The sequence below is a fragment of the Crocodylus porosus genome, unplaced genomic scaffold, assembly GCF_001723895.1.
Source record: "Crocodylus porosus isolate Cpor-Errol unplaced genomic scaffold, CroPor_comp1, whole genome shotgun sequence".
Classification (NCBI taxonomy): domain Eukaryota; kingdom Metazoa; phylum Chordata; order Crocodylia; family Crocodylidae; genus Crocodylus; species Crocodylus porosus.
Window position 1 is genome coordinate 9,692,995 of NW_017728927.1, and position 7,355 is coordinate 9,700,349.

The window sequence follows — 7,355 nt, forward strand, 5'->3', positions numbered from 1 at the left end:
CAGCAGAGGGGCCGCCACGCGAGACCTGCGCGCCCGCGCCGGCTCCGGCGGGGCCCTGGGCCCTGGGCCCGAGGCGGCGCCACCGGCCCGGGGTCTCTCTCAGCTCTTCAGGAAAGCGGCCGTTTCTGCGTAGCCAGGAAAGGAGAGACGAGGGCGGCTGGGGCCTGCAGGGGCCTTGGGCCCACGGTTGCGCCGCGTGGCACCGACCGGCCCCGCGTGGGCTGGCAACAGCTTCGGAGCGCGGCGCTGGGCTGCGCCCGGCCTGCGGCTCAAGGGCTGGGCTCTCGAGGCCTCTCCAGCCGTGGCAGAGATCCTCCTCGCATCAAAGGGCCACGGCCAACAGCTGGCCTGGCCTGCGAGCACGAGTTCGCCGCCGCGCGCCCCCAGAGCACAGAGCGAGCGGGCCGCCTTGTTCCGGCAAGGGGGCTCATGCCCCTTTATCTGGCATTTGTTCGTTAAGGCTTTAACTGAGCCTGGGGACATTTGCTTAGCTGGGCTGTCAAAGTGCTTGGCATGCTCTGGAGCTGGACGCTTCCACAGACATCTGCATTACCTTTTTTACTTTCGCCTGGGAGAAAAATGACAGCTGAATGAGTTGAGGAGGAGAAATTATGGCAACAATTTGGGGCTCAATCCTGGAAACTTCGTAGGGCTCCATGGGGGAGGGCTTGCTTTGGCAACAGGGGTGGTCTCCGCTGGGGGAAAAGTAGAGCGGCTTGCCCGCTGGTTGTATTGAACCGGGGTGAAACCAGTGAGAACGGAAGGGCAGACCCGGCTCTAGTGCCAGGATTGGGGCCGTGAAGCTGTTGTATGGGGGGAAAAATCTGGTGCTCATATGAGAGCCGTGCAGAGGGATCAGATGGAAGCGGGTTGGAAGTCTTGTGCTGACAGAAGTCCATACAAGGACATCCCGTTGCAGCCAAAGGGGCTTGAATGAGGCCCTCGATGAGCCGATTTCGCTGTGCTGAGAGGCTGACTCCAGCACCGAGCGCTGCATTTCCCCTTCGGTGGAACAATGCTGACAACAGCCACGCGTCTGTCCTCCCTGGGTCACTTCGTCTCCAGCAGCTCCCCGCGACTGTCGATTAGCCTCCTGCGCGAGAGGGCTCAGGGAGGCAGCATTTCTTTTTTAAGCTAATTTCTTTATAAAAAAACCCAGGCACCCAGAGATGCTATTTGTGCACCCAGCTGGAAAGTGTGTAAGACATGCACCAGCTCCATGCACTGACCATTTGCTCTAAAGGCAGCTACTGCAATCACTTGGTAGGTTTCTAACATTGGATATAGATACCAGCTATGGCTTGGTTTCGGAGAACGCTAGTGATTCTCAACCGGGGAGTTGTGAGAGCCTTGCAAGGGTGTCGTGGGGTGCCACACACTGGTGGCATAGTGAGGGGCATGGGCAGATCTAGAGTTTTGAAAAGGAGCAGGGGAGGGGAAGGCGAGATGCAGCCTCACATATAGCGCACACATTTTTCTCCAATTACACTAGAAGCTTTACTCATTTTCTAGGGCCCTACGGCTGTGCTGTTCAGTTTAAGATTCAAGCAAAAACATGCAACTTCACTGGAACAAGTTTAAGGCCATCGGCACAGCTGCGCAACAGGAGCTCCCTGACCAGGAGCAGCTAACAGACTGCAGGACTGCAGAACAAAGGCTGGCTGGACATGGAAATCATTAAAAGAAGAGAGGGTCAAACGAAGAGTTTAGCAGGGAACTGGTAGACGACAGCGAGCCTGAAGCCAAGCAAGTTCCTCAGCCCTGACTGCCACCGCCAGGCAGTTGGTTTTAAACTTTGGGTGGGAGAGGAATCGACCACCTGCAAGTGGTTCACGAGATAAACCCAGACACTTCAAATAGGAATCCCAAGTGCCAGAAATATTCTGAGTTCTTCGCAACAGAAGAATTGCTCTGTTATTTTTCCGGAGACAAAAAACCAAGTGAAAGCTGAGAGCTGGCATTTTCCAGGAGGGGCCTTGAGTCTACCGAGGTGGCTTAAGGGCTTTGCGGGATGGGGCAGCCTTGAAACCTGGATGTTCTCAGGTGTTTAGGCACTCGTTGGTCCCGTCCCCCAAGAGTTTGGCCATGCTAGGCTTCTTTCATCAACACAATCCCAGCGGTCCTTTGCATTTTTTAAATCAAGCGGCTAAACTAGGTGAGGGACTTTTGATGTTGGTTGGAAAACACGCTATGGCTACATTAGTTTCCTTGCATTTGATAAGTAGTTTGGTGACCTCATTTCGGGGTATTTCAAAGGGCCACGCTGAATTTCAGAGGGTGGCGTCTGGGTATGTTGTCCTGGGTGCTGCAATGCTTTGAATCTAGTGCTAGTTTTTGTGAGCCCTGTAGCTAACGGCGAAGAAGTGAGATTAAGAAAGTTGATAGCTCGCTTTTGACAAATGCAAAGTGAGACAATCAGTGGAGCATTTGATGATGTGTACATACGCAACCTCTAGGTTAATTAAGGGGCGCAGGGCTTTTGGTTTATTTGTGCAGTTTTAATCACCCTCTGCACTTCGCATCTCAGAAACCCTGTAGAGTGGTGGGGGTCTGCGCTGTGGGGTCTCCCTGCGCCGGGCTCAGAGGGATGCAGCTGTCTGGTCTCACTGGCTGGTCTTGGTCTTGGGTCCCACCGACTTCCTTCCCTATGGGGGAGTAACACCAGCTACTCCATAGGTCTCAGCTCAGACCTCTGTAAGGCCTTGACGTTCACTCTTGTCCCTCCTGCGGTCGACTTGTGCCCTCTGGGCTCCTTCCTGGATGAACCATCAGCTGGCAGAAGTTTTGTCTGGCTACAATGTGCCATGGACAGCGGAGTGGGACTGGATGTCTCAGGGAAAGGACTGGATATGGGACAAGGACCACAAAGCATCTCCAGGGCTAGGCTTCACTGGGCAACCAGTTCGGTGGGAGGTTGAAAGGACCATAGGGGCTTAATTATTATTTTAGCTTCCTTGAGTGGTCCCTCCAGCTCCGGGTCAGGCAGCAGGTCAGCAGCTCACACAACCTGCTTAAGCATGAGACAGTTTGGGGGCTAAACTCGGCATGTGGGCTCCTACATCCCTCAGCCCAGAGCTTTGCAGATGCTTTTGGTTCATCACCAAAAAAAATGGGAGCTAGTAACAATACTAGCAAAGGGCTTGGCTAGCAAAGTTGTAACACCTCATAGGAGCTCATGCGTCTCTAATTTAGTTAGTCCTAAGATGCATCTCTACCCTGCCTTCAGCCCAGGCAAGAGAGTGCAGCGGTGTGGTTTGCAGAAGGTCATTGCACCCTGGCTGTGCTAATGGCATTGTCATGCAGTTGACGATGCCATGGTTTTTCTCCATCTAACTTTGTTTGCCGTCCTCCAAGTCCCAAGACTTTAAAATGTCTCAAAGCTGCCTGATCCTTCACATCTTATAACCATCAAACAAACTAATTTCTCTGCCAAAGGGTTAGTTAACCTATTTTCCCCGAGACCAGTTGATCAAATAAACCTTATCTTTAGCCTCCTCCATGATTACCCCTTTTATTTCCTTTTGCATTATTAATATGACTTCTCTTTCTGTCATGCCATTATAAATTGCTCCCTCTCGCCTCCAAATGAGACCTAGTTTCAGAGCTTGCTTTGTCTTTGGATTTGCCATTAGTCTTTTAATTCATCATCAGTCAGTTCCTTTTGTGGCTTGCCCCACTTTCGTTGCCTACCATTGCTGGCTTGCTTTGGCTGCCCAGATCAATGGCACGATGACTTCTATTATATGCCCATCATCATGTTGAACTTTATCTCGTCTCGCTGCCCCAGAATCATCCTGTTTGTTATCTTATCAGGTTATATTTAGAGATCTTTCATCTGTGGTGCTGGCCTAAGCCTAAAAAAATGCAGATATGGCATTCATTTACGCAGCGTTCATCTTCCAGACATTTTTCTGGATTCTGGGGCTGATCCTGCTTCCATTTAAGTCCATGATAAAACTCATGCTGACTTTGACTGGAGCAGGCTTGGGTTTCTGGACACTGTTACCAACAGCAGGCATTTTCATGTGGTTTCTAGTATCCCCAGCTTCTGATGGGACTAGAAGTACCCATCTTACCCACTATCCTGATGGGATTTTGGTATTTCTGTCCCCAGTTTCCCTAAGGGGCAGCCATGAAAAGACAGAGATAATAGAGAAGTAAAAGTTCACAGAGCTTGTAAAGTCTTACAGTCCCCTGCAGGAGTTGGACCCTTCCTATCTCATGCTTCTTCATTTTGCAAGTCTGTGATGTTTCCCGCCTTGTATGTCTACATGGTACCTGGATCAGACTAGAAAGGGAGCTTCTGAACCAGGAGACTCAGAGGGGGAAATGGGTCCAGAGACCAGGTTGTCAAAGGGAACTGAATAATCCATCACTGAAATCATTTCCTGAACAGTTCAGTGGGTTCATGTACCCAGTACTTCCCAGTTCACAGTGATAAACCAGGCTGGCAACCCACTTCGTAAACCTGGAAGCTCAGTCCTTCAGAGAGCTGCTTTTGGACGGCCGGCTGCAAGAATGCATGGGGGGAGGTGGGAGTAGAGTATCCCCAGCCCCCCAGGGTTTGGTCTCAGGAAAGCACGAGAAGCTTGGAGCTCTTTCATCGTTCTTTCAGAGGTCTTTCATAGCCAGGATCATAAAGAAATACCTTTGGTTTAATGTTTAACGGGCATGAAAACAGCAGGGGCCAGCCAGCCAGAGCCTTCCAAAACACTACAGCAGCTCTCACTGTCAAATTGACATCCTTCCAACAAGAACATGTGACAGGAGCATCCGCAAACTCTTGTACTTCAGCACAAATCCCCTCTGGCCGTGTGCGCCACAGGTGCTGTGCTGGGGACTCAGAGCATGCTAGGCACGCAGGCAATTTCTGCCCTGGGTGAGCACAGAGCCGGTCATCCAAGATGCCCATGCTGTGGCATGGAGGACGCATGTCGCATTCAGGGACCCTGGAGCGTGAGTGTTAAGGACTGTGCAGCACAGCAAGTGTGCTGGGAGCTGCATAGCAGGTTTTTCTTCCGAGGAGGCAGTGGAACAGGGATGGCTGAGCCAGGCAAGGAGGAGGTGGTGTGACCCAGACAACTTTCTAATGCACACAGAAACCACGGGCTGCCATGGGTGTGAGAACAAAGTGGTGCAGGCTGCTCCAAAGTGCCCCATAGCTGCAGAGGCCAGGACCCGGGGCAATGGTTTAAATGGGAATAGATCTGAGGGCAAACCTGCTGACTGCAAGGTCAGCCAGACAATGGGACAAGCTGCCCAGGGACGCTTCACTGGAGGCTCTTAAGAGGATACTAGGTTGGCCCCTGTCTGTTGGGGTTAGGGACAGAACAAGGTTAGGAAATCCCTTGCAACTTCACAGGGAGTTGGCCCTGCAGGTTCCTTCCAACCTGGGTTTCTGCAGGGAAAGCTAAGAGAGGGGGCTTCTGCAGTGGGCACAGGAGAGGTGTGTAGAGGTCCCCAGGGAACCAGTAACTGCCCGGCTCGGCCATCTGAAGCTAGATGCAAAGAGCCAGCAGACTGCAGCTGGGGATCCTGGAGACCACACCTGCCCCGGCTCCTGCCAGCTGACCTTAGACTGGACAACCAAGTCATCTCAGCCCAACAGACCAAGTTCCTCCTTCGGGGATGCACCTCCCAGGTGCACAGAGTTTCACCAGGCATGGACTTGTCCCATCATCTGAGGGTCCCTGCCCGACAGTCACCTCTGCTGTTTGTCCTTCCACTAAGCAAACAGGCTTTGTGATAATCTCCAGCATCCAAGGCCCTTCCCTCTTTAATGCTTCTTGGGCCTCTGATTTGTCGGCTGGGTGGGATCTTGCAGAGGGGGACGGTGTCTGGGTTGAAGTATTATGATAAGGTTGCAGGTTGTGGATGCCCCTGTAGAGTGAGGATGCAGGTGACCCAGAGCTTGAGGGGCAGGAGAGCAGATGGCACAACAGCTGGGCAGGGAGAGGAACATTTGGACAGGCTCAGAGCATCTCTGGCTAGTCACATGCGCTCACAGGCAAGGGCACTGACTGCCAGGGTTGGCAGTGAAAGCCAATCTGTTGGCCACTACCTGCTGCCAGGGGAGAAGGGGTCAAGGCTACTGTTGCAGCCCAAGGTCACATGCTGCCTGGCAGTGCCAGTTGCCGCCAGTCGCAGCAATCGCCCCACATGCTAGGATAACTAGGTCACTACCTGGCCCGTATTACGTGGGCATTGGAAATGTTTTCAGTGTGTCGTCCAAGGCAAACGCTGGCTGTGGGTGGCTTGGGAGGGGGAGTTCAGGGAAGCTACACTAGAGACATCAGAGCCAGGAGCTGAGACCCCTGCAACTTTGAGCGCTTACCGTCTCTGCCTCAGTTTCCCCACTGGGAGCAGGAGGTCAGCAGGACCCATCTCACTTCTGGAGGTGAGGGCACAAGAGGATCCACTTTTGTTCACTTGCTCCAGCACCCTTAGAGCGCTGGAGCAAGTGTCACTGGTGCAGTCCTTTCTGCTCATCAGCACAAGAGCAGTTTATAGCTCCAGGATGAGCTGCTGCCTGGGCTTTCACAGCAGGGAGCCCTCAGTCCTGTTCCCTCAGCTGCTGCCAAGTTCTGCACCCCAGGGCGATGCTGCGCCTGGGTTTTCTTGGTGTTTCCATGCCCCAGCTGTCAGGTTGGAGTTCTCTGCCGGGTGCACGTGCACAAGTCTTCAGAGAGTCCATCTGACCATCCCATAGTTGCAAAGACAGGGTAGTCCAAGCCCAGTAACCTCTGATTTAACACACTGGTGTGCTGGCAGGAACTGGACCTAGTCAGTGTGTCCAAGGAACCTGGAAAGGCAGATGCAAAAGGACTTCTTGCCACCATGCGCGCACAAGCTGGGCGAGTTCCTTCTGCTTTCACACCAGATTGCAGCATCGGACCAAGACCTGCTCCTCTGGCTCCAAGCTGTGGGGGGTGCTGGGGTGGGTCACATCCCTCTTGATCTGCTTCTTATTTTGCTCCAGTGGGTCAGGAGGCATGGGGGTGCTCATGCCTGTATGTCTGCAAGCGTCTGCTCATTCACTCTCTCCAGCCCACTGAACCGGAACAAAGCCTTGACATCTCCGCTCTCCGGGAGCCAACATAGGCTCAGCAGAGGACAGACACCCGTTTGGGAAGTGCTGCAAGCTTGAGTCGGGCCTCTTGGGAGAGTGAGTTTTGTCTGCTGGGATGGCAGGTTTCAAGTACATGGGCAGAGGCATGTGTCACCACCCGGCATTCAAACCAAAGACAGCCCTGGAGAAGGTGCCACGAATCTGCCCGGGTCAGGTAACACCTCTGTCCTTCCTGACCTCGGCTCCCTTTCCCAATTCTGACTGCGAGCCTGGGGCTTAGGACCAG